Raw genomic sequence first — 7548 nt, forward strand, 5'->3', positions numbered from 1 at the left:
ATAATGGGCACCTGCTGTTCATGATCTGAGAATGCCTGCCAAACGCAACCCAGCCCATTCTTATTCTTCTAATTGTTTCATTCTCATGATCCCGATCCGCGGTCACTACCTGCCCTATGTATATTTATTCCCTAACCATTTCTAGTGCATTGCTTCCTATCATAAACTGCTGTTCAGCTGTTGGGCCTGCGCGATTTCTTCCTTATGGAAAATAGAAGTGAGGCGTGCAGACAGGACACAAGAGTAGAGAAGTGGACAACACTGCCTGCACGCCTCACTTCTATTTTGCATAATGAATCCTTACCAACTAGCTCACCTTTCTGTCGTTCTAAGCGATTTCTTCCATTGTGTTGTGCACCGCTAGACTCATGAGTTTGTCGGTTGGAGCGTTACTGGATATCCGTAGGGCTACTTTAAGGAGCTTCCCGAGCATTACATGAAGTTTGTTAAGTTCTGCCTGCTTCCATTTAAATAATCCAGCCACATAAATAAAGTGACAGAGAGCAAAGGCGTGTAATAGCCTCAAAGCGCTGTCTTCTCCTAAGCCTCTGTGTCTATTGGTAAGTCTCCTTAGTAACCTAAAGACTTCATCTGTTTTATTCGAGGTATGTTCTATTGTTCTATAGTTAGTATTGTTTCCGTCTATGTGATACCCAAGAACTCTGATTTTTTCAACTAGCCTGATTGCGGATCCTTCGTGAGTGTATAAGCACACTCTTGGCCCATCCTCTAGAACGTAACCATTTAGTTTACGACCTCTTCGGCGATGTTTAATTGCTAAGAGTTCCGATTTGGCTGCCGAGAATTTAAAACTCATGTCTTTCAGTGTGTTCTCTACAACATATAAACTATCCTGTAATCTGGTCTTTGTCTGTCCTATATTACCCTTGGTACTCTATATGGTTATGTCCTCGGCTTATATCACATAATGTATGCCCTCAATTTTCTCCAGATTTCTTGCAACCTTGGACATTGCTAAATTGAATAGCATGGGTGAGAGTACAGCCCTTTGTGGAGTGCCCTTATTTCCCAAATTCTTATCTTCTGATTTAAGCTCACCCAGCATGAGTTCTGCAATTCTATTTCTAAGAAAGTCCTTAGTCAAGTTAAAAAGGCTCTTACCTAAAGCGATCTCCGAGAGAACGGCAAATATTGCCTTATGCTTTATACGATCAAAAGCTTTTTCCACATCCTATCCCAAAAGAGCTTTCGTATGCGCTGGGCTGGGCTGCATAAGTTGATGTTTGATCAGCAGCATAGCATCCTGAGTTTACCGCGCGGGACGAAAGCGGGTCAAGTTGTATGGGAGGATGTCGTTCTGCTCAACGTATTTCGTGAGTCAATTTAGGATGACATGTTCCATAGCTTTGCCTAGACATGATGTTAAGGAAATAGGACGGAGGTTGTCTAGAGTGAGTTGCTTGCCTGGCTTCCGTATGTTGATAGTATTGGCCACCCTCCAATTCTCTGAGTGTACCGCTTTTTTGTAACATTCATTGAAGTTTTCAGTTAGACAAGAAATTGATTCATCATCCAGATTTCTTAATATCGTGTTAGTTATTCCGTCAGGTCCAGCCGCGGATCTACCATTAAGACTGTGAAGAGCCGCCCTCACTTCCCTCTCAGTGAAGTCCCGGCCAAGTTCTTCCCATATGCCTCCCGTATATTCGGGGCTCTCATCTCCTTCGTTTGGTTGTTTAAGTGGGAGCTATTTGGCTGCGAGACTATCCATGACATCGCTCTCTGTTTTATCTTGCCCTTCCTGATGAGCCAACTTAGCTATAGCTGTTGGTCTCTTGCTTGTCCTTGTTTCATTCTCGTTGAGCAAGTGCTATTCTTTGAGCTATTCTTTTCCTTATCATTCTGTTAAGTTTCGGCGTTTTCCATTTCTGTAATATAGCCTGTTTGTCTTCAATCAGATGGGCCGGCCTGCTGTCCATAGCTTCAATATTTTCCTCTGCCCTGATTTCTTAATGGCCTCTTTGACGTCCTCTCTGAGCTGGATGACCCATGTCTGAAGGGGCTCCTACTCGGCATCTAGAGGCCCCACTTTCCTTCTGTTCGCCCTGATTTTTCTCAACTGATCCCAATCACTGAGTTTGAAGATTCTTGTTTCCTGTCTCAGTATGCGTATCGTTATGTGTATGATGTAATGATCGCTGCCGAGATCCAAGTTTGAATTTTACCAATCGGCCCTTCTTGAATTGTTTACAAAAGTAAGTTCTGGTGTGGAGTCCCTGCTTGTGGACGTGCCACAACGGGTGGAATACCTCGAATCAGTAATCAAGCATAACCCCGGATCCATGGCAAGACTCCAAAGCTCCTCTCCCTTCTTTGTGTTCAAAGTGTATCCCCATGTGTGATAGGGAGCATTAAAGTCCCCTCCAATAATGAGCGGGGTGTTTTTGGCAACTGAAAGCGCTTTGTTTAAGAGTGCTCTATACCTCTGTCTCATGTCGCTAGGACTGCTGTCAACATTCAAGCAGAAAATGCTTTGCGTCTTATCTCTGTTTCTTTTAGGCATTATCTCAACAAGAATCAATTCAAACCTGGAATGTCTAAGGCGAATATCATGCTCAATGTATGGCAACTTTTTGTCAATGAGAGTCGCCAACCCCCTCTCCATTTTTTGTCTCTATATGTAACTTTGTACCCAGTGCGCATAATTTCGTCCGCTAAGGTTTCCTGCAGCATATTTACCTTTGGCCTGTCTTTAGATGACCTGATCACCTGTTGCAGTGCTGCTTTTTTGTGTTGGAACCCACGACAATTCCATTGCCCCACGTTAACTCCATGATTACTGTCCATTGTTGTTAGGCGAGGCTGCTTTTCTATTACCCACGATTTTCCTCTTTGTGATGGCCCCCGACAATCCTGGAATGGACTCTTTATACTATCCGCCTCCGATGACAGATACTCATTGTCGTCATCCCCTCGCGCCTCAATTTTCCCAAGTCTTTTTTCCGCTGTAAGCATCCATTTCCACAATTTCTCTACTTTAAAGTTGGTGGTTTCTACTGTCTCTCTTATCGCTTTATTTGCCTCTTTTATTTCACTAAGGGCGGAAAAGACGGAATCATCCTTGCAACACAGCGCTCTCTTTATAGGGGAAGGGAAGCTGGATTCCCCTGGATCGTTGCTTTTGCTTACAGGTCTATCTATCTCTACTCTAGCAGGGCTGCACTGCTCATTTTTACGAAGCTCTGCTACCTGCCTGGTCAATTCTTCATTAGCTTTTCTTAAAGAAGTTACTTTGTAATTATATGCTCTATTCTGGCATCATTGTCATCACCCACAGCCGCCGAGGCTCCCCCAGCAACACTCGCCATACCTTTGACTTTTTCAGCCCAGGTAATTCTTGGCATCGTCTTGTCGCCTGGTATTGAGTCCCTTTGCACGAAGCGCACCTGCGCTTCCCTTGACTTGGAGCGCCTTCTTTCCCTGGATAGTGAACAATGACTGGATCTGGTGCGACTCCTGGGGCGCGAGTGCTCCCTGTGCTCGGGTCGATGGTTGGGAGCCAGGTGTTGCGCCTCTGACTGCGCTCTGGTTGACGACCGAGTCCTGTTGCGCTCTCTTCGACGGAATCGTACGACGTAAGGGACTTGAAATCTTTGCTTACAAAACTTGTCACCGGTAGGGTGATCGCTTACACAAAATTTACACGCAGCTGCACACACATGTTCATCTCCTGGGTTGCGAGTTCCACATGCCCTTCACTGAACAAAGTCGTGTGTTGTACATACATCAAAGCGGTGCCCGACCCTTCTGCAGGGGAAGCAAACGTCGAATTGCTTCCTGTAAAGGTAGCATCTCACTAGTGTGGATCCATACCCACCAAAATTGGGCACTTTGAGTCCATCGAAAACTACAATGACCGATCCCGACGTCTTGATGGCTTAGCAGCAAGCGCCAGCGGGTTCAAGTCTTGCACGATATTTCTTGTTATCATAACTTGGGAGTCTCTGATGTCCACTCTTCGCATGACGTTTTTGCATGTGTCATGTGGTGCCGCTTCTTATGCATTTACCTCGTATTCCGCTTCCACAATCTTGAAAACTTGATTGTAACATACTTCGCAGCATGTTCGGGCTTAGGTGTGCTAACTACGATGATATTTTGAGTGAAGTTTGCGCAAACAACATCTTCACGGACCTCCTCTTCCGTTAGGCCGGGCGCCTCGATGACTGCGGTACCAATCGTGGTGGTGCTCACCTTGTTCAAATTGAGCCGTCCTCGAGGCCGTATAATGATCTTTCTGTGCACCTCAGGCAGTTGAGGGATCCTCGAAGCTTTGATAATCCGATTCTTAACCTTTCCACCGACAGCGGTTTTCTTGACGCCATGCTCTCGCTGATTGCGTGGCAATGTGTTTTCATCCACAGCCTTTTGCTAGCTCGTGATCTTCGGCCCGCCACTACTTGCCAGCCGAAGAAGTCCTGAGCACTGTTTCCTTCATTTCCAGCAAAACATCGATCTTCCATGTTGTATCCCCCCTGCCTGCGGGCAGGTGGGCTTACTAGGCCCAACAAAGGCCCTACTCCTCACTAAGCTTAGCTCCCCTAAGCTCAAGTCGGCGTCTAGGAGCAGAAAAAGTTCCGTAAAATTGTAAAAATACAAGCGCCACCTGAAATCTTGGTGTCAGTCGATTCGCCGTCGCTTCGCGGATCCAGCTGTATGCTTGTTTTTGTTGTACTTTCAGAATTGGCGAGCGGAGCATGGAAAACAAAACGGAGCCAATGATTCCACGTCTGCACTGCTCGGCGCTTCTTTTTTCTTCCTAGCGCAGAGGTTCCCGGGCTCACGATTGTCCTTTTCGTACGGCAATGCGGGAATGTTGTTTTCGGTGGTCGTTGCATACCGGCGCCCTATTCATTTGCGTTGCTGCTCCTTTCTGCGCTCCTCCTACGCATGTTGTTCTTTGGGTATACGAACTATAGGTATCCGCCCCATCAATAACGCAGCTGTTGAGTGGCTCAGGCCCACTTAATCAATGGCTCATAGTCTCGTTGGCGCGGCCTCGAAATTATGACGACAGAAGAGAAGTGAATTTTATGCTAGAATGATGAGCGGCAGCGCAGCCAGCTTTGTAAGACGACGACGCTCGCGCCATTGCTGATGATGAAAGTTTTTTCCACAAGGGAGCTAGCAATGGAAGATGACGAATGGTCTTCGAACGCGCGAGCGGCGGCACTAGTGCGTTTGCACGGTTGGCGCCGAGATAAGTCCCTTCCACTGGTTAATGTGGCATTGAGCTTGGACCCTTTTTGCACTATCACCAGGATCGGCCCACATGATGATGTTTTCTTTTGCCGGATGCCAAAAAATGTACGGAAGGTTAGTCCTATACAGGCTTCGCTGTAACAAACAGAAGTCTATTTGTACTGAACAGAAGACCCAAGCTAATGCTCATTGGACTTTGCGAATCAAGCTCCTAGGGCCCTCGTGGAGACCACGTGACGTAATCCACGCGCCCACTTTGCTTCTTAAGCAATGTCCTGTGCCTTGCTGGCCACTGTTCTCCTCTTCCTCTTCGACATCGATGCTGCTACAGGACGCCTACCCGCTAGTGACGGAGCCGAGTAGGCAGCCGCAACTATAGTTTGAAGAGTTTGGCTGTGGGTGTTGAGAATTGAAGTGTGTGTGATGACTTGCGAAGCCCAATTGGCTCTGGCCTAATTACCTATCCCGTGACTAAGGGAGTGGGCCTTCAATCAAGGGGTCCTTCAACCAAGCCAGGGTAGGATAGCTGCCAAGGCGGGTTTGAGGCAATCGATAGACATGTTGCCCTATTGGCCGTTTAAGTGCACGGGGAAATGTTTGTTGGCAGGATGGATTACGTGATATGGACCATCGTAAGTACGTTGCAGGGACTTCCCTACGGAGTCGCGGCGGATGAAAAGGTTAGAGGACGTCGCCAGCTATTTCGGAATATTCGATGCGGTACGGTCCTGGCAGCGTGGTTAGGAAGCACAAAGTGTTCGGAATGAATCTGGACGCTCGTTGATGTCGCTGTGGTCAGGGCACGGCTATGAAACCGTAGGGCCTGGAAGGCGTAGTGGTGCTCCAAATATTTTCTTGGCAAGCGTGCAGCGCAGATCCTGCGTCAGTGTAGCCCGAACTTTCAGCGCAAACAGTAGTAGTAATGCGAACCAATCAGTGGCCTCAGGCTGCGCTTGGAGCGTGTTATTGATCGAGTGGCGAAAACGTTCTATAGAAGGCCATTGGCGATGGGGTGAAATGACGTGATGCACATGCGTGAAGTGCCTTCGAAAGTCAGCAGGCTATTGAATAGTGCCGATTCACACTTGCGCACTCTATTGGTTGTAATAGTAGACACCCCTTATAGCGAAACCCAGCCCGCAACGAACGCGTTTGCGATAGTATCGGTACGTATGTCGGGCAGAGGGAAAGCTTCTAGCAAGGTTAGGGGGTATGTGTTCTACTTTGATGGCGGTCGTGGCCCAAATGTCAATGCGTACGTTTCAAATATTTCAGATGGTGGAGTGAGCGAGCCGTGAAGTGCCCTTGTGTGTCGGCGAACTTTCGACTGTTGACATACCAGACAATCACGCTCTCACGCACGTACGTCCTTCTTGATGCCAGAGTAGATGAAACGTTGTGTCACCAGATGTTGTGTGGCCAGCATGCCTGGGTAGGATAGCTTATGAAGGACATAACAAATAGTGCGCCGGAAATTCAGTGGAACGACTGGACGTGGGGCGCACGCAGAGTCATCACAAAGAATAGGGACGGCGCAAGATGGAAAGGGAACATCATGCACATGTAAGGCGCCAGGATTTCCACGAATTGTAATTATCTCTGTGTCGTCTTCTTGCTGGGTAGCCATTGCGGAGAAGTCGATGCTAAGCAGCTTGTTGTCCGTAGTGATGGAAGAAGCGCAGTGCGAGAGCGCGTCCGTTGCGGCAAGCTCCTTTCTGTGCACGTGTCTTATATTTGTCGTGAATTCAGCAATGAAGGCGAGATAACGTGTTTCTAGCTGTGAATATTTGATCGAATTCCACCTAATGGCGATGGTCACAGGTTTTTTGTCCGTCTTAATGCGGAACTCTCGACCCTCCAGGAAGGGTCTAAATTTATGTACATCCATGCACATTCTGAAGAAATCCCTTCTAAATCTGCTGTAGCTGGTTTCCGTGAATGAGAGCTTCCGAAAAAAGAAGGAAAGGGGCTGCCAGGTATTGTCTGCAAACTGTTGAAGCACAGCTCCCACAGCAGCATAGCACGCCTCGGTTGTGCGGCAAAGTGGTGCTCCTGGTTTCGAATGGACGAGAAGGGTTGTCTGAAACAGGGTCTGAGACCGGGCTAGTTGGTATTCCATGTTGAAGTGACCAGCGCAAGAGTGGACACGCGACACTAAAACGGTGACGAGCACAAGACACTGTCATAGGCAGCTTGGTCTTCATGGTTTAAAAAGCGGTTAGTGCTGCTGGAGACCGGGTGAGTTCGTCTTTATAAAGCGAAGCTTTCTTTTCCTCTTTCTTCGACTTTCCCACCGCTGCAGGTGCTGCTGCTGCTACTGCTACT

The sequence above is a fragment of the Dermacentor variabilis genome, chromosome 8 (assembly GCF_050947875.1).
Source record: "Dermacentor variabilis isolate Ectoservices chromosome 8, ASM5094787v1, whole genome shotgun sequence".
Taxonomy (NCBI): domain Eukaryota; kingdom Metazoa; phylum Arthropoda; class Arachnida; order Ixodida; family Ixodidae; genus Dermacentor; species Dermacentor variabilis.